This window comes from Ambystoma mexicanum, chromosome 9 (assembly GCF_040938575.1).
Source record: "Ambystoma mexicanum isolate Mex_15411 chromosome 9, UKY_AmexF1_1, whole genome shotgun sequence".
In the NCBI taxonomy this organism is placed as follows: Eukaryota; Metazoa; Chordata; class Amphibia; order Caudata; family Ambystomatidae; genus Ambystoma; species Ambystoma mexicanum.
In genome coordinates, this window is record NC_090931.1 from 171,057,594 (window position 1) to 171,076,692 (window position 19,099).

The 19,099-nt window shown below is 46.1% G+C and overlaps 1 protein-coding gene across 1 annotated transcript in view; it reads right to left on the reverse strand.

Annotated features, from left to right (window-relative positions):
* The window catches only part of CBL (Cbl proto-oncogene), a 964,911-nt gene that overhangs the window by 64,985 nt on the left and 880,827 nt on the right, over positions 1–19,099 (reverse strand). The gene's annotated exons all lie outside the window — the stretch shown is intronic.

The following is a 19,099-nucleotide window of genomic DNA, read 5'->3' on the forward strand; positions in this document are numbered from 1 at the left end:
ACATTGAACCAAGACACAGATTTAAACTGGAAACATTCTGCAATCAAAAGTCAATGCATTCGTCTTAAGGATAAAGAGGTATGCAATTGTTAGGGCAGTATTAGATTAATTCTAGCAAGGACAAACTGGATTCTCCAGTCTTTGGGATGAGATACTTCCAAAGCCCCAGGTAAATGGCATTACAGAAATCAATGCAAGATGAGGGAAAGGGGTTTGTTCGTTGATCTATTAAACAAATAAGAAATGGCATTGCAGAGTTTTTTTTCAGCGGAATGCCATCATCCTGAGCGATACCGGCCCTAGCAAGAACAGAGCTCTTATTACAAGACTCACCCATAAAAAGGGAATACTCAGAGGGAATAAGACCCCAGCATGCACCTTACTAATAACTGAAGATACAATGCGTAAAAGGACATTTGGAACTAGCACCAAGAGGATGTACTGAATAAAACATGGGACCCAATGACTGATTAATACAAGAGAGTGTTGCAAAATATAGAATACTGGGGTCATTGTGGAAGCACTGCCAACCAGCACCATAAGAAATGGAGTGTTAAGTCATCAGATTGAAAAAAAGGACAGACTCCGACCCGATTTCCTATAGTTACTAATCTTACATATTGAACCTTAGTTGCTCAGACTAGAACGCACATCTATGTTTGAAAAGTGTATGCATGAAAACTGTTAGGCAAGATAGTATGTAGTACCCTGTGGGAGACTGCACCCGTCTTGTCCTCTTGGCAATAGTGAACCCAACCTTTGGTATAAGCATGTACTACACAAGTTGGTAGAGTGAGCAGCCAGGCTTATCTCAAGAGGCGTGAATGTGTGCTGTAGGGTTTTTACAGAGAGATTCACAGTGACAAGTATTCAAATAAACACTTACATTCAAGGTTTCTTGATTAAACTATTATTTATTAATTTACCATTCAGTTGTATAAGCCTTCTTTAGAAGGGAGCAAATATCTGAAACACAAAAATATATTTCAAAATACACACTCAGTTTCTTTAAATCAGTGGATACCCATTTGGGATGGCACACAGACACTTCCTACACCCTGAGGTGACTTAAATAACCAGGACACTGTGGCATTGATATATCGCTGGCACATTTAGAGCAATACTGAGCTTAGTGTCAAAAGAGAAGGGTGAGGGAATAAAACAATGGTTAACAAATATTCATAAGCAGGTAAGCACTTTTTGAACCCTTCAACGCAAAGTAAATTAACCCTTTCCACTTCTTGTAGTTAGGTTAAAAAGTCTTGTACAATATTTTAGAAGTCGTTGTATAAAATGAAATCTCTGTAATGCCACAAGCTGAGAGGCTTGTGAGAGTCAAAGCTGCAAGCAACTCTGCCAAGGCAACCAAGACAAGTCTCAACTGAGAGCTAGCAAGGCTACACAACAAAAGGTAAGTCCCCTTAGTTTTACAGTACCTTTGGTTAGAAGAAATTGGTTCCAGCTGGCTTCTGTTACTGTGTAGGTCTTCAGATCCTGGGGTAACTGGGCCTCAGTCGTGGGGACAAGAGGGAGGATGTCTGGGGACTCCTGCACTACGAATGGAAGGCCGGCGGCAGCAATGGGCAAACTTCCAATCTGCGGCGCTTCGCGATTTCAGCTCCTCGTGGCTCTCGCAAACAGCCCCACTGCGGTTCTTGGATACCTTGATGGACTTTCCTTGCATCTGGGGCCCAGCACTCTCTGTTGAGGTGGCTCAGGCTTGGTCCGTCCTGCTTCCTGGGAGTTCGGAGGATCTTCCTTGAGCTTGTGTCCTTCTTCAAAACGATGCACTCGATTCTGGTGTTCCTCTCCCTGGCAATCTGTTCCTGCAGCAGCAATGGAAGTACAGCCAGCTTCGAGAGGATGTCCAGACAAGTTCCCTTTGGGGTTCACTGGTCCCACCAACCCAAGGGGAGAAGTCGTCCGTTGCAGGGCTTCTCTAGTTGAGGTGAATTCAGAGCTTCAGCAATGCAGCAGGGTTTCACCGGGCAAACCAATGGTCTAGGAGTTGCAGCAAGCGTCTCTTCCAAATTCATCTTTGGATTCCTTCGTCCAGTGGTCGACTCTGCCTTCCAAGCCAAAAGCCTCATCTTTTATGCAGGTTTCTCCCATTCATTCGCAGCCTAGCGGTCACTCACACAGCAGGGTGACTGTCCTCCAAGGACAGCCAGCCGGCCAATTACCTTTGGGTGCATTCCTGTAACCAAGGGGATTAAGCACATGGCGTTTTAGGCACCTCCCTCACTTCCGGCCCCTGCCAGACATGCTGGAGCCAGAGGCAGGTTTCAGCACTGAAGCCCACCAAAGACAAAAACGAACAAAGGGACCAAATCTGGTTTGGCGCGCAGAGTAAATCTCAAGAATGACCTTTCCAACAAGAAATGGCGAACAATGAAGACCGGGGCCATTTTGACAAAATTGGCACCCATAGGTGTCTTACTGCAGCTGCAATTGCAGCCTGCGCTAAAAACACACAATGGTAGGAAAAAGTAAACCACTGCCACCAGCTATTAATTGTAGAAAGGGTAACATAAAACATGTTACATGAGAAACTAGACAAAGGGGATACTAAGTAGCCCCTACAGCACCCTATTGTAAGACAGTGTGTGCTGGAACTAGAAAGTTACAAAATGTAAGTAAAGTCAGTTTCACTTCACTGCTCTGCTCTTGGAAACAGTAGTTTTACCAAGAGAATGTATTTAAACATTTGGGAAATCTAGGAAACTTCCCTGTGCCACTGCACTCAAGGTGCTTTGTGTCACAATGTAAAGATGCCGCCTATGGAGTTTGTCAGACTCCAAAGTCAAAAGAAACAGAGTCCAAATCACAGAAAAAAACATGAGTGGGGAAAAAGGTCTCACTCTCTCCAGGTTAGAAATTAAATGTCCTAAAGTCCAGCAAAAGAGCTGGGGGTCTCTAAGGTAGAAGGGAATTAGCACATTTCTGAGAATTCTCCCCAACAAAAACTATGAGATGAACATTTCGATTTAGGCAGATCAAAGATTGAACTGTAAGCTCATGTTTAAGTTCTTGCATGAGTGGGTTGTAACCATATCGTTCTCGACCCCGTGGGGGTTGTGGCACAACTCTCCTGCTTTTCACATTAGGAGGCCAGGACAGTTCCTCCTTTCCCACCACCTATCCCCTTTCCCTTCACCGAAACATGTTGTGAAACTGTAACCATTCAAATTCCACCGAGAAACTACCTCTGTGGATTGCTGAAGAGAGTTTTTCCATAAGATATATGTCTTTGGCTGTGCTTGACCATTCCTGTACTGTGGGGAGGAGCCCACTTTTCCAATGTCTGGCACGGTATGCTCTAGCCGCCAATAGAAGAAAGTGCACCAGGGGTGATGGCATGTCCCACTTATCACACTTCTCCAACCCAAAAAGTACAAAAAGAGGATCCAAACTATGTGCCCCTCCCTACACCCCGGCATCCCTGATCCACCATAAGACCTCAGACCAAAACACCTGTAGCCTGTGGCACACCCACCACAGGTGCCAGTAATCGGCTCTGGCTGCGCACCCATGCCAGCATCGGGATCCACCGTCGGGAATATTCTGGACAGATTTTTCCCGGGTCGTATTGCCATTGGTGAGGTAGCTTTATCGAAAGCAACTTATATTGGCATGAAATGGGTCTTAAATGCCTGCCTACACATTCGGTGCCACAGGTTTTCCATACCCAAATCTCTCTCCCATCGTGCACGGAGTTCTCTAGTGGCCCACTCCCTGGGTTCCAGTAGTTCCCCATAGAGGCGTGAGATGAGGCCCTCCATGTCTGCGTACCCATCCAGAACCCTCTCGACCAGGGTGAGATCCCTTTGGATGAGCCCCTTCCATTTATCAGACATGAATATCCCCTTTAGCCTGAGGTATAACACTGATAAACTATCAATGCTCAGCGCTTCAAGCTTCTGAATGCTTGGGAATTCCCCCTTTTGTACAAGTTGCCCCAGCCCAGTTAGTCCCGCCTCAAACCAGGGCTGGTAGTGCTCTACCTCCCGTATTTCATCCCTAACCTGAGGTGCCCAGATGTGACTCATGGGTGAGGGTCAGGTGGCGATTCCCTCCTCCTTTCCGTCCACAGCCAGGACCTCCAAGAAAACCCCCAGAATCGGATGATCTCCAATACGTCTCAGGAGGCTGTTCCTTGGGACCCAGAGCCTTTTCTTCACCGTTGCTGGGAGCAGGTGTTGGTTTTCCAGGAATACCCATTGTTTATCTGGGTCCTCCCTCCGATATGGGGACATTGCCCTAGCTTGTGCCGTCCTATAGTATCTCACCAGATGCGGAAAGCCTGCCTACCCCACCGACCCCTTTCATTGGCAGAATGAGTGTTTCATATCCTACCCTGGGCTTCTGGCCTTGCCATAGGAACCTTGCGATACGCCGCTTAGCCTCTTTCAGGTATTCGTCTGGCACCCGGATTGGAAGCATTTGGAAGAAATAAAGTACCCTCGGGAGTAGGTTCCTTTTTTTTTTTTTTTTTTTTAATCGCATTGAGCCTCCTCATCCACGACAACTGTCCCTTCCCGCATTCCTCCATTTCAGAGCATAACGTCTCAAACTGGGGAGGGTAGTTGGCCTGGCCCAGGTCCTGTCCAGGTCTAACGATATTGACCCCCCCCCCACATCCCCTGAGGTATTTCACCCCCTCCAACTGGATATGCAACCCCAGGGGTTCTAGTTCTATATTTCTAGAGATTTCTAGCCGTGTCAAGAGCAAAGGGGAAGATTACCGATTTACCAATGTTCACCTTGAACCCAGAGAACCCCCCAAATTCTCTGATTACCTTCATGACCGCGGGAATGGACTGGGCAGGATGCTTCAGGTGCAGCATGACATCATCTGCATACAGCCAGAGTTTAAATTCTCCATTACCAACCCATATGCCCTCTACCTGCAAGGAACGCCTCAGATATTCTGCCAATATTTCCATCGTCTTTAGCATCTTGCGTTTCAAGCTTATTTACACACGTTCAATAAGGCGGTTGCTTCCATCTTGTCTCATGGCACCATTCTCATACGTTTTTCAGTGTCTCTCCCCTTTGTCCTTTACAATTATCCTCGCAGTTGTCAGTACTGGCATGCATGCTTTCAGTACTCCTTCAGTTCGTTCTTGGAGCTGCTCTGGTCCTTGTTTCATCTCCACTGGCTTCCATTATGGCTTTTGGAGTCTCTTCATGGACCGTGTGTAGGCATTACTCCTCGTTCCGTATCAACGGCTGGTATGGTTGTCTGATTGGGTACAGTGCTGCCCAGGGTTGCCTGGTTATGGGCATTTCAACAGGTATTGATCTTCTAATGTACACAGGGCAGAGGCCCATTGCAGCCCTTTGTTGTTTCAGCTGCTCCTCGTACATCACATACCTTGGCGAGTACTTAACTGGCACCTCGAAGCGAGGGGCAGGGGTGTAGGCCACATCTGGCGTCTCCTCTACACGTCCACATTAAGGAAGGAGATGCGTCTGTAGGACTTGCAGTCCTCCGGGTCTTTATCTGCTTTTGAAATGACTGATCAATGCCCTCCTGAAAGACGGGGATGGCCCTCCCAGTAGCCATGATGTTGGAAAATAGACCAGCTAAATGTTGCACCAAAGGTCTTATAAAACCCTGCTGTATAGCCATCCTCCTCGCGTGCCTTCCCCAGTTTCAGGCCTGCTATTGCTTTCAACACTTCCTCTTGTGTGATGGGCTTGTCAAGTTCGAGACTCTCCCCTGTATGGAGTTTCGAGAGTGGCACTCCTGCAAGATATGTCCCCAGAGTATCCTCGTCAGTGATCCCTTATTTCCCGTATAGTTTTTTGTAGAATGTGACAAATTCCCCTGCTACTGCCTCTCGAGTTTCGCCGCCAGTAGTGCATCCGCCTCATCTCCCTTCTCATAGTATTTCTGTTTCAAATATTGCAGGCTGGACACTACTTTTCCCATCTCCATCTCCCTCAGTTCCTGACGCTTGCCTCTTGCCACCTTACGGTCCTCTTCCCTCTCAGATTCCTCCTTACCCGTATCCCTTTCTACGAGGCGAATCTCTCCTCGAAGGTTTCGGCACAACAGGGTTCTGATCCTTTTCTTGGCCGCACCTTCCCTAATAAGGAGGCCCCCTCCAAGTTGCCTTTGCAGCATCCCAAACTATGCCCCTCCCTGAGGTGTCTGGTGTCTGGACATCAAACCCGACAGGACTACCTCCATTTCTACCAATTAGGGGTCCGACCAACTAATCGGGAAATGCTCACAGGTACCCACCCTACAAATCTGCTGCTGTTCCATGAACAGATAGTCCATTCTTGTTCTGGACGCATGGACTGCAGAGTAGAAGGTAGAGCCCCTCACCGTTGGGTGGGAGTCCCTTCACACGTCGATTAACCCTGGTCCCACATGTAGCCTGCGAACCCTCTATTTGCGGGTCCCCCCCCTACTCCTTGAGGGGATTTGCCTTCCACTATGATCCATTTCCCTATCCGCCCACATGTTGAAGTCTCCCCCCATAATGAGGAGGCCATCCGTTCTGTCCAGGACCTCTCCCATGGTTTCCCTCGGGAACTGCATTTGGCCAATGTTTGGGCAGTAAACAGACGCTATCGTTACCCTCATTTTCTATGGTCCCTGAAATCACCAGTGCCCTTCCAACCGTTCAGCTCCCGGCCAACAGTTCTGAGAGCTTGAGCCTTTTATTCAAAACAATTCCCACTCCACCCTTAATAGACCCAGAAGCCCAGAAAGCCTGCCCAACATGTGCACCACGGATACGCCTTTCCTCCCCAAGTATCGTCCGGTTTCCTGTACTAGGAGTATGTCTAGACTGCAATTTCGCATTTCTTTTTCCAGTAAAGAGGGTTTCGTGGGGGAATTAAGGCCCTTCACATTCAGAGAGCCTACCTTGAGGAACTCCATCAGGCCTTCAGTCTCAGGGTGCGCCATCAAGAGCCATGAATTTCCCTCTCGGCCACTCAGTGCTAAGGAGTACAGTGTCTTCCCCCATGTGCTCTTGGTCTGCCTATCCATTTGTAGAGCCCTAGGCCCCCCTGCTTTCCCCCCCACCAACTCCCTTCTCCTGTACCCATGGTCTTTCACGCATCAAGGTCCCTCAGATTGTTTTGTTTCGGACATGAGGTAGCATGAAGTGTAGCATGAGTACATAAGTAATGAAGCAGATAATAGTAAAGCCAGAAAGCATCTATGCACCTTCTACTCCACAGGGGAGGAAGGGTGGGTGTAGCTACACGAATCAGAAATACGATTATGGTGAGTATGTATCCCTTCTGAGGCTTGTGGATTTGTTTAGATCACATGCTATGTATAGACTAGCAAGCAGAGTCTAGAGAAGGAGGTGGGTTGTGAGAAGGCAGAGCAACAAATATATGTTTTAGCACTGCTTGTCCCACCTGTGAATCTGCTTTAGGCTGTGTTTCAATGCAGTAATGCCGATTAAAAGTATGTATGGAACTCCATGCAGTTTGCTTTGCAAATGGAGTCTAGAGGGACGTTTGCAATGAAGGCCAGGGTAGCTCCTGTACCCCTGGTAGAGTGAGCTCTTGGTGTGAAAGGCAGAGTCTTGTTTGATGAGGAGTACCAGAGCGGTATACATTTCACTATCCATCTGGAGACCATTTTTCTTTTAGAAACGAGATTCCCTTCCCCGTCAGGTGCTATGGATACAAACAGTTGGTCTGTTTTTCTTAGCGGTTTTGTCTTGTTTACATAGTAAAGAACCACCCTCCTTACATCCAGTGTATGGCGGTTCTTCTCAGCTGAGTTTGAAGGATTTTGAAAGAAAGCGGGTAGTTCAATGGATTGGTTAACATGGAACTTGTATATGAACTTTGGTGAAAACCTAGGGTGTGTTCTTAGTGCCAACTTTTCTTTGCGGATAACAAAGAAAGGGTCTTGCACTGACAAAGCTTCTAGTTCACCAACTCTTCTTATGGAGGTGACGGCTACCAGAAAAGCAGTCTTGCATGTTGGGTGTTTAAGGCTGGATTTGTACATAGGCTCGAAGGAGCTTTGAGAATACCACATTGAGATCCCATCCTGAAGTGGGATGAAATGGGGCGGGTAAAGTGACTTTACTCCCTCCATGAAAGCCTTAACATGGACTTTCCACTAGAACACCTTGTTCTGTGAAGTGGTGTACGTGGTCAGAGCTGCTAGGTGAACCTTGATTGAGTTGAATACTAGGCTGGAGTCTAGTAAGTGGAGCATGGAGTGAAGAATGTGTGATGGAGTACATTCAATAGAGTTCATTTTATGACTGGCACCAGATTCCAAATATTTTCCATTTGTTGAAGTAACGGTGTCTGGTGTTAGGTTTACATGCCTCCTAGAGGAATTCCATACACCTTTGAGGTAGTTTTAAATGGCTAAACTCTATGACTTCAGGAGCCAAGCTGGCAAGTTCATAGATTGAGGATGTGGGAGTAACTTGTCCCCTCCTCCCCCCGTGTTGGAAGAGCATGTTGAAGGGGCACGTGAGCTTGATTGGGATGCACATTGCCAGTTTGAGCAGATACGGAAACCAAGGTAGTCTCAGCAACATTGGAGCAACCAGGATTAGAGTTGCTTGTTCCTGGTGCATTTTGTGCACTATTATGCTCAGGAGCGGTGTCCCTGGAAAAGCTAAGCACATTTCCGTGACCAGCTCATCCATAGGGCATTCCCCTTGGATCGGGGTTGGGAAAACCTGCATGCGAAATCTGGGCATTGTGTGTTTTGGCTTGTTGCGAACAAGTCTAAAGGAGGATTGCGCCAGAGGGAAAAGATATTGTCTAAAATACCTCTGTTGAGTTGCCAGTCATGTTCTTCGGGTAGGGGATCTCTGCTTAGAGAGTCTGCAAGAGAATTGAGTTCCCCTGGAACGTGTTGAGACACTAGGAACATGTTCTGCTTGAGGGCCCACTCCAACATTGTTTGATCTAGCCTGGACAGACTTGGAGCATGTGTACCTACCTGCTTGTTTATGTAAAACATGGCAGTGGTGCTGTCTGTGAGGACTTCCACCGTTTGACCCGTTAGATGCACTTGTAGGGCCTTGGGTATCACTAGTAGCTCCAAAAGGTTGATGTGATTTTGGGCTGTGATCTGTGTCCACAGACCATGTGCTCTGTGGTGAAGGTAATGGGCTCCCCATGCAGAGAATGAGGCGTCTGTTGTAACTATTGCTTGCACTGGAGGCTTGTGAAAGGACTTTCCCTTCAACAGTTTCCTTTTACCACCAGTGTAGCGCTTGTCCTAGGGTTAGCGAACAACCACTAGATCGTCCCACTGACCGTTTGCTTGAGACCACTGTTTTGCAAACCACTCTTGCATTGGAAGCATGCACGACTGCACATGTGGAACCCGGTAAATACATGAAGCCATCATCCAGAGCAAGCGCATTGCTGTGCGTATGGTTATTTGGCGACCGGCCAGATACTGAGGTAGTTGCAGCAGTATGTTTTGGACTCTTTCGTTTGAGGGGAAGACTAGCCCCTCTTACATTTTTATGATAGGTCCTAGGAACCGTTTGGTTTTGCTTTGTCATTGATTGAGAATCCCAATTGGAACAGAAGGTTGATTGTTCTTTGGGTATTTTGCTTGCAAATTTGAGGGGAATCCCCAGTTATCGGCCAGTCGTCCAGATAAGGGTACACTGGGACTGATCGTCTGCGTAAGTCCGCCGTCACTACCGTTAATACCTTGGTGAATACCCATGAAGCGGGGAGCGGAGGCTATGCCAAAGGGTAGCCCCTTGAATTGGTAGTCTTGATTTGCTATTTTAAAGCGCAGGCATTTTCTGTGCACTGGGAACATTGAAATATTAAAGTATGAATCTTTCATGTCCAAGGTTGCCATGTAGACCCCTTGTTTTAGCAGTGGGATTACTTCTTGTAGCGCAGTCATGCAAAATTTCTGAGGCTTGACATGTGTTAGTAGCGCGCAGGTCAAGGACAGGGCGCATTGGAAGGTCTTTCTTTGGCACAAGGAAGAACATTGAATAGATACCCTTGTTGGTGTCTGGTCAAAGGATCGAATCCAAAGGGTAGAATGGTCAAAGGATGGACACCAAAGGATCGATTTCTTTTTAATTATATATATTTTTTTGGGTTTTCGTTTAATGAAAAAAAGTGTTTTATACCCCAAAAACGAGAGTTAGGGGGACCCCCCCCCAAAAAAATAAAAAATAAAAAATAAAAATTCGATCTTTTGGTTGTCGATCCTTTGACCTACAACCACCCTTGTTTACTTGGTTTGCAGGGAAGATTTCTATGGCTCCCTTTAGTAGCAGTGCTTTGACCTCTTCCAGCAGAATGCGCTGTTCCTCCTGTGTCGTTTGTCTTTGTGGGTGGTTTGGTGGGTGGCGTTTGTACGCGTTCTATGCAATAGCCTCTTGTCTGATGTGATCCCCTCCTATTCGTGGGTAAAATGAGAAATGAAACCTCCTACGGCAGAATCATGGGAGGGAACCTGGAGCGGGTGGTCATTGCTTTGGTGGGGGGTCAGGGGGGGGGGGGGTTCTGAGAGAAGGATCTGCCTCTACTTATCGATCTTCTGTGGGAGGATTCTGTGGGAGGAGTGTTGGCCTCTAAAACGACATGCATTAGATGCACCTCTCTGCACAAAGGGTTTGTGAGCTGTCCCAGGGATTGGAGGGCATCATACTCTAGCACTTTTCAAATAAGGCGTTAGGCTCAATAGTCCTATTTAAAAGGGTGGCTTGAGTTTCAAGCTTGAAACCTGATTGATGTAGTCATGCATGGCGCTTAATGAGGGTAACCCTCAGCTACTATCCGGCCTGCATTCTGTGTTAGGGAGAATTCTCATTTCTGCGCTAATTCCTGTCAACCTTACGAGACCCCCAGCTCTTTTGGGCTCCATGTGTTTATATCCCAGAAAAAATATAGCCATACAAAAATATGGCAATTTTTTTGCGGTGATATTAAGGCATGGAACCTGCGGGGGACACCCTTGCAATCCCCAGATTATTTTTAAAGGAGCGGGGGACACCCCCCACAACCCCTGCTCCCAAAAAAAACCCAAATTATCGCCCCCAAAAATATCACCTATGGCAGTTCCAGACGACCATATATTCGGCGATATTTTTGGTGGTTATAATATGTAGTGGTGCCCTCTTTTGCTGTAATTTAGGAATTTTTAATTTTAACCCTGGAGGGAGGGTTTTGACCTGATTTAGATTGTGCGTTTCCTCTTTTGGAGTCTGACAAACTCCATAGGCATCTACATTTTGTAGGGTGACACACAGCACTTTCAGTGCAGTGTCCCAGACAAATCTTTTACATTTCTCATAAGGTTTAAATACCTCTTCTTGTGTGAACTTCTACTCCCAAGAATAGTAAAGTGAAATTGACTTTACTTACTTTTTCTCTTTGTAGGTCGAGCACACCCAATCGTATGTGGAGTGCTGGGGGGTTACACCGTAGCCCCTTATCCTACATTCTCATGTAGCATTTTGTATGTTACCCTCACTACTTTAAATGGCTGATGGCAGTGGTTTAAATTTTCCTACCATTGTGCTTTTCTACCACAGGCTGTAACCTCAGCTGCAGTATAGCACCCATGGGTTACCATTTTGTCAAAATGGCCCCAGTCTTCTTTTTTCACCATTTTCAGTTTGTGAGGTCTTTCTTGGGTTTTACTCTGTGCGTCGAGGCTGAGTTGAGCCCTTTGTTCGCTTTGCCTTTGGCGGGTTTCAGCCCAGAAGCCCGCCTCATGCTCCCGTGTGGCTGGAGAGGCAGGATGGGAGGAAGGTTCCCAAAACTCTGCTGTCTTTTGTCTCTACAGGACTGCCTGAATGCAACCAGTCCTGATTGGCTGGCTGTTTTTTCAGGACAGCGACCCTGTTGTGTGATTGACAGCCTAGGCTGTGCTTGAATTGGAGAAACCTGCTTAAAAGGCGAGGGTTTTGGAACTAGAGTCAGAGTCGACCACTGGGAGAAACACTTGAAGAAACCGTGAACAAAGCTTGCTGCATCCTCCTGGACCTTTGAATTGCCCGGTGAAGCCCTGCTGCTGTGCTGAAACTCCTTTTTCTGATCAACAAGAGAAGCTCCGGAAGGGACATTTTCCCTTGCGTTAGTGGGACAAACTAGCCCAGAGACGGACTCCACTGGAACATCTTCCCCAATTGGCTGTACTTCACTGCTGCAAGAATCATGTGTCAGGGGTCGAGAAATCCGTAGTAAAGTGCAACATCTGAAATATGGTCAGAAGCTCTCCTAAAGGACCCTCCAGAAGCTGGACGATCGGAGCTCGAGACCCCTCACCAGAGTGCAGGACCCAAAGAGTGAAGGAAGCCCAACCGGTATCCGAGATCCGCGGTTTACAGAGCACTGAAACCGGGAAGGGCAGTGATCCGAAAAGAGCCCATAGCTGTAGACGACCTCCAAATTGCCGCCGCAGGAGCCCTCCAGACGTCCTCCTTGTCCCCATGAATGAGGCTCAGGAACCCACAGTCTGCATCGCTGCAACAGGACAGAATCCAGCTGGACCACTCTTCTTCAAACCAGAGGTACTCTTTAGAGTTGGGGTACTTACGTCAGTGTCTTTCGAGCTGTGCTTTTCTCAGTTGAGACTTGCAGTGAATTACCTTTCGAGTTGATTCCAATTCAGCTTTTCACAGGCTTGACAGTTTGTGACTCTTCAAGTGATTTCTAAAAAAGTCTAACTTTGTGCAAGAAGTATTATCTAATAAGTGCCTCAGCTCCATAGACTTTGTTCCAATGGACTTTGGCTGTCCTGGCTCCCTGCAGACTCTTCTAGTCCATTTACTTTGAAATTTCGTCCCTCATAGGTGGTAACTAGTTTTAGACTGTTATTGCTGGGAAAGGTTTGTCTAGTCTTCATTGGAAGATTTAAGTATACTTGCATACCATGAGAACCTGTTTAACCTTTGTTTCCTTCCTTCCTTTAACCTTTACTTTCTGCAACCTCTGAATCTTCAAAGTATAACTAGTGATATATAAATGCCATTACTGACCTTGTGAATAAAGTCACTTCCGGGTGTAGCAATTGTGTAAGAAGCATATCCAAAGAGTATCCACCAACTTGTGCGAATTCGGAAAAGTATTTTAAAGTATATTTGATTGGTACATATCTTTCCCTTTTTAAAGAATGCTTATTTAAAAATGGATGTGAAATAAATAACTATTTATAACTGAAACCTTGAGTGTAAGTGTTAGTTGGATACTTGTCTTTGCAAATGTCTTTGCTACAGCTCACATTTACCCTTGGGATAGGCCTGGCTGCTCAGTCACACTACCAACTGGTGTAGTACAGACCTATACCAAAGGGTGGGTTACTTAATACCAGGAAGAGCAGTGTTGTGTAGTCTCACACCGAATTACTACATCAATTCTTACCCAACAGTCTTCTGTGTCCAGATTATTTTTCAGGATGCAGAGTATTGCCACTTGGTGGCCCTCAGCTACTGTTTTTAAAAGTTGTGTCTTCAGGGGCTCTGGGGCACAGTATTTGTTGTGATATTTCGTCCCATCTATGGCAATTCTAACTCGCCAGGAGTGTAGTGTTGTTGTCTATCCTTACTTGGTAAGCAGCCGAGGAAGCTATTTTCCTGCCCTCTGTGTAAATGTTTTTGCTCTCCTTGTCAGGAGGTCTTGGGCAGTGGCTAAGGTGTACCCGCTCTTTTCCTTGTTGTGGTCACAACAAGATAGTCGGGTTTTAGAAGACCCCTGTGGTACAATGGGTCTGAGGGGCTGTTTTAAACATTTTCGCAATGTGAGGGTTGACTGCCATTGGGGGTAAGTAAAGAAGGCTGAATGCGCCTTTGGATAGATTGGAGCAGTGGAATAACTGTGCCGCAGATCTTATCCCAGAGGATGTCTTCTAAAAAAAATCCTTGTTGACTTGTGCCTCCTGGGTATCGATTTTAAAATGTTCTGCAGTTTTTGAAAGAAGATTACACTGCAGCTGGTTTTCCACAGGGGAATCAGCCACAGGTTGGTCAAGATGGTCTGGAAATTGAAAAATGCATACATCATAATATTGGTCTAACATCTATATGCTCTTGGTCTTCTTTTGGGCCAGGGTCCTGCGAACTGAAGTGTTAAAATAGTATACGTCATCAGGTATGTTTTGAGAGGTAGATGTACTAAGCTGTGTGGTGTCTAGGCGGGGTCTTTTGCCGTCAGTCTACGTACTAACTGCATTGCCCGGAGGGGGCCCCTGGAGGTTGGCCAGTTGATCAGGGTGTTGATCAAAGTAGACATTCTGCTCATTACCCTATCAAATTGTTCTGTGGTCCACTGAGTAGGGTTTGGCAAAATTGTGGGGACAGGGGTAGGGAAAGCCCCTGAACTAGAGGGCGGTTTGTGGTGCATTGCCCCTGAGAGCAGGTCACTAGGGGCAGTGCGCTCTTTATCCTGTAAAACTGCAGATTTTGAGGATAGGGACATCGAAGATTGAGTTTTTCAATGTTTTGGATTAGAGGAGCATGTTTGGGACGTGTTTTTTAATGAGTACTTTTTTTTAATTAGAGCAGGCCGACGACGTGTCTTTCGAATAACAGTCGCCAGTACCCGAGGACTGGTCTAATTTACTTGCAGTGTCGGAAACAGACTTCGGCATCTGTTTTGGGGGCCTGTCATGTGGCGATCGCGAAAGCCCAGAAGACAGGGACTTTTCAGACCTCCCCTTCGACACTGCATGTGGCTAATCGGATGATGACGCAGTCGACTGTTGGCAATGGTGGGTGTGTTTAGTGTGGCGTGCAGTGTGGGTGCTTGAGCCGCCGGGTGTAGTCTCTGTAGCAAAAATGCCAGCCTGCCTGTTGGCCGCCATCGCTAGAGGCTCCCTCAACGTCAATGGCGACCTTGGCCTGCTTGGCGTGGTGAGCCCAGCGTTTTGTTTTCCGGTCCTTTAGTGTCTTTGGCCGAAACAGTTTGCAGGACTTGCACTGTTTTGTGTAGTGGGCCCTAGGAAGGCAAAATTAACACCCTGTGTGAGTCCTTCCAGGGAAACTTCCCATTACAGGAAAGGCAACATTTAAACTGCGTTTTCTCCATAGAATGGAAGGTTGGCAGTTCGGCAACGTAAAACGAAGAAAAGGGAAATAGGCATTCTCTAAATTAGATTAATTATGTCACCCCACTGCCATCCCCCCCACTCTCCCTAATGTGCAGGGCTGAGGCCTGTTGGGGTCCAAGTAGGCTGTGTTAGTTAAGAATTAGTGCAGTCCAACTGGTGTGGACTACACACGACTTATGTCTTGGTATTAGGTAACCCACCTTTTAATATAGGCCCGTACTACACAAGTTGGTAGTGTGACTGAGCAGCCAGGTTCCTCTTAAGAGGGATAATGTGAGCTCTACAATGAAAGCAGTAAGTACAAGTATCGAATTAAACACTTACACACTTAAAGTTATATAATACATAATATATACACAAAGATATTTAAAGCATTCTTTAAAAAGCAGTAATTAGCTGTAATATTAATCACAATTTAGGATTCAATTCAAGAAGTGAACAATGAAGCAGGTGAGTAATTCATACATATGTTACACATGTTCCAGCACCCGGAGGCGAGTTATTTGAGGTCGGTATAGCATTTATATAGAATCACCTTTGCAATATTGTGTTTTTAAGGAAGGAAAGGTTAGGGTTAGATCAGAACAGACTGATAGGTTATAAGAACAGTGGGATTCTACCAAATGGGTGCAGGCAGTCTATTATCCCAGCATGAAAGTGTTCAACATTTAAAACCTGTAAGGAAACAAGGACTGCCAAAGACAATAGGTTCAGAAGGAGGCCTTTAGTGAGCCAGGACAGCCTAAGTCAATGGGGAACATCAAAGTTCTGATGCTCTTCATAGAAATATGTTCTTAAATAGTCAGCATTAAAAAGAGAAATAACCGCAACTCAAGAGGAGTCACCTTTAGAAAGCACAAGCTTTAAGGCCAATGCAGGTAAGTTGAGGTCAACTTAGTGTAGGGTTAAATCGCACTCCCAAAGATAGGAAACACCTCAAATGGCAAAAGGATAAAGTGCCCCAAACCCCACAGTACCTTTGAAATTAAGATGTTCCAGCTCATTGCCTTCAGGATGCAATGCAGTAGACCCTTGTTTCTGGTCCTTGGTCGTGGTGACGAAAGGGAGGACGCCTGGCGGGGCTCCTGCGGGAGCACTCGAGAGGGACTCGGCAGCAATGGATTTCTGTGTATTCAGCGTCTTTGTAGTTTTGGCGCCTTTTTCTCAGCGCCAAAGAAAATGAATGAAAAGCTCTGGTTAGGATTTCCTTGATCCCTCGGTCCTGGACTCTGGTGAGGGGACTCTGATTTGTTGCTTCTGTAGGGTCCTGATGTCCACGAAGATGTGGCCGGATTCGGACGACGATGCACTCACACAAGTGGTTGAGATACCCCGGACATTGGGCCTCTGCAGCCTTGGAAAGTCGCAGCAAGTCGGGAGTTGCGCCGAAATAGGGTTGGTCTCGAGGCTAGTTGGTCCCACCACCCTAAGAGGAAGTCGGCCTTTACGGGTCTTCACTGTCGATTAGAGAAGGGGTCCGCACAGCTGCAGGGCTTCAACAGGCACCTCGCGGTCCAGGAGGGTGCTGCTGGAGTCTTCTCTCGTCTTCTGCTTCAGATGTTGTCCTCCAGTAGTCGAGACTGCTCTTAGTCGCAAAAACCTTGCTTTTTATTCAAGTTCCCATTCATTCACAGCCCTAGCCGGTCAATTACACTGCAGGGTGGCTGTACTCCAGGACAGCCAGCCGGCCAATTGGAACTGATTTCACTCAGGCACACCTACAGACAAAGGACAGGGAAGTTTTGGGACCCTACCTCATTTCCTGCTTTTTCAGACACACTGGTGCCTGGGCGGGCTTCAGGGCTGAAGCTCGCCAAAGGCAAAGGACTCAAACCTGATTGTTAGGCAAGATTGTATGCAGTAACCCGTGGGAGACACAACAGCCCTGTCCTCCTTGCAATAGGTAACCCAACCTTTGGTATAAGTCTGTACTACACAGGCTGGTAGTGTGGCTGAGCAGCTAGGCTTATCTCAAGAGGGGTCAATGTGAGAAGTAAGGTTGTTCCACAGGAATTCACAGTGACAAGTATTCAAATAAGCTCTTACACTCAAGGTATGATTAAACAATTATTAATTTAACAGTTTGTTGAATAAGCCTTCTTTAGAAAGAAGCAATCATAAAATATACTTCAATAAATACACACTCACTAAATCAGTTGATACCCATTGGGGATGGCACACAGACACTTCCTACACCCTCAGGTGACATAATACATTTATTGTGAATTAGTTCAAATTTGAACTTTACACAAACAATAGAAAATACCAATACATCCAATAACGTAATGCATACAATCTACACATTAAATAGTATAAAATGTAATCATATGAATCCAAATGCAATACATAAATAATGTGCGTCACGCATCATATACATCATATCATATACAACACAAAAACACAAAACACAAAGTACCTGACACGTAGCACTAAGCACTAAATACTAAGCACCAAGCACAAGGGCGAGTTCCTAAGAAGGCCAAACATGTGGGTCCTAAAATGCATGGCACAAACAGCGCATTTAATAAGTGATTTCTTTTTTTTTTTTGGGAAGAGCTCAAGCAATTACACTTCCGTCCTTCAGATTTTTATCGGTTTCAGGTAATGAAGGGGTTTTCTCCTGCTCCAGTTCCACTCTAAATTCCGCTGCAGCCGGCTGATTTGGAAATAAACTTAACTCTAACTCAAACCCTATATAATGCCAACTGCGTCCCAATTGAGTCCGAGTTTAGACAGTGATCCTAAAAGGACTATCCCTTGATGGTGCTGTAATTGCTTACCAACTTTCCCAACATACACATGTACAGTGGGGCCCAAATGGGGGCACAATGTTAAAACGTGCCTAGTAGTTTCTGGATGTTCTTCCATCTCACAGGTACAACACCACCTGTCCTTTGGTAAAATGCCCAGCCGTGGTCCAACGACCGCCAATACCTGAAGCGGATTCATCCGCAGCCTTAGCATAAATTGACGTACCTCCGAATCTGGGCATAGTATCAAGCATTGTTGGGGCTTTCTGTATCTATGGATTACATGCATTACAGCTTCATACCCCTTCAGGGTGGACAAATGGATAGAATTCTGGGTCCAATCCCATCTGATCATTTTTTGTATGAACGATTTTTTAAAGTGACCAGTCTATATCAGCAAAAAGGTACTCGTTTAGCTGTTTGTAGCTGTTACCCTGAGGTGACTTTTCGTTATCAAAGTTGTTACCAGCCAAGCTAAGCAATTTACATGATAGAGTGGAAATAGCTTTCAAGTAAAACGCACCTCGTGCTCGCAAGGCCATGCCTTTAAGTGATGTTAAACCAAGTTCCAACCTTAAATACAGAACAAGCTGGGCCCATACCCCGTACTGTCCCTCTAATATATTCAGCCAATTCAGATATTGTATCGCTAATGCCTCCAGTGCATACAAGATGGTCGGGACGAGGCACTGTTGGTAAAGTTTAATAATCCCCGCAATGCTACACCCTGCTGTTCCTTTAGCGAATTTACAGGCCTGCAATGTGAGGAGTTTTGCCCGCCTCTTTTTTTTGGGAAATGATCACATTATAATTAGGTTGGATATCGAATTTTAACCCCAAATATGGGTAAGATTGATCAAAACTTATTCTACCCAAGCTTGTCTTGACCCCTGAGCGACAAGGGCCACTTTTAGCAATTACCAAGATCTTTGTTTTTCTCAAGTTGATGGTAAGACACAGTTGCACCGAGTAAAGGGAAAACTCCTCTAGCATGCTCTTTGCTCCCGACAACGTTCGATCAAATAATATTAAGTCGTCAGCATAGAGTATGCCTACAATGGGCGTATCCCCTAACTTAGGAGGGCTATTTACTTTAGTAGCCATCCGAGGTAACAAGTCAGCTATATATAGATTATAGCACATGGGTGTCCCCACACAGCCCTGTTTAACTCCCATGTTGATAGGAATAGGATCAATAGCCTCTCCCTCGTTAAGTCTGACCCTGGAGCTGCTGTTACTATGTAAACTCAGCAATACATGTAGTATCCAGCCAGGGCACTTTAGGTCACTTAACTTATCCCAT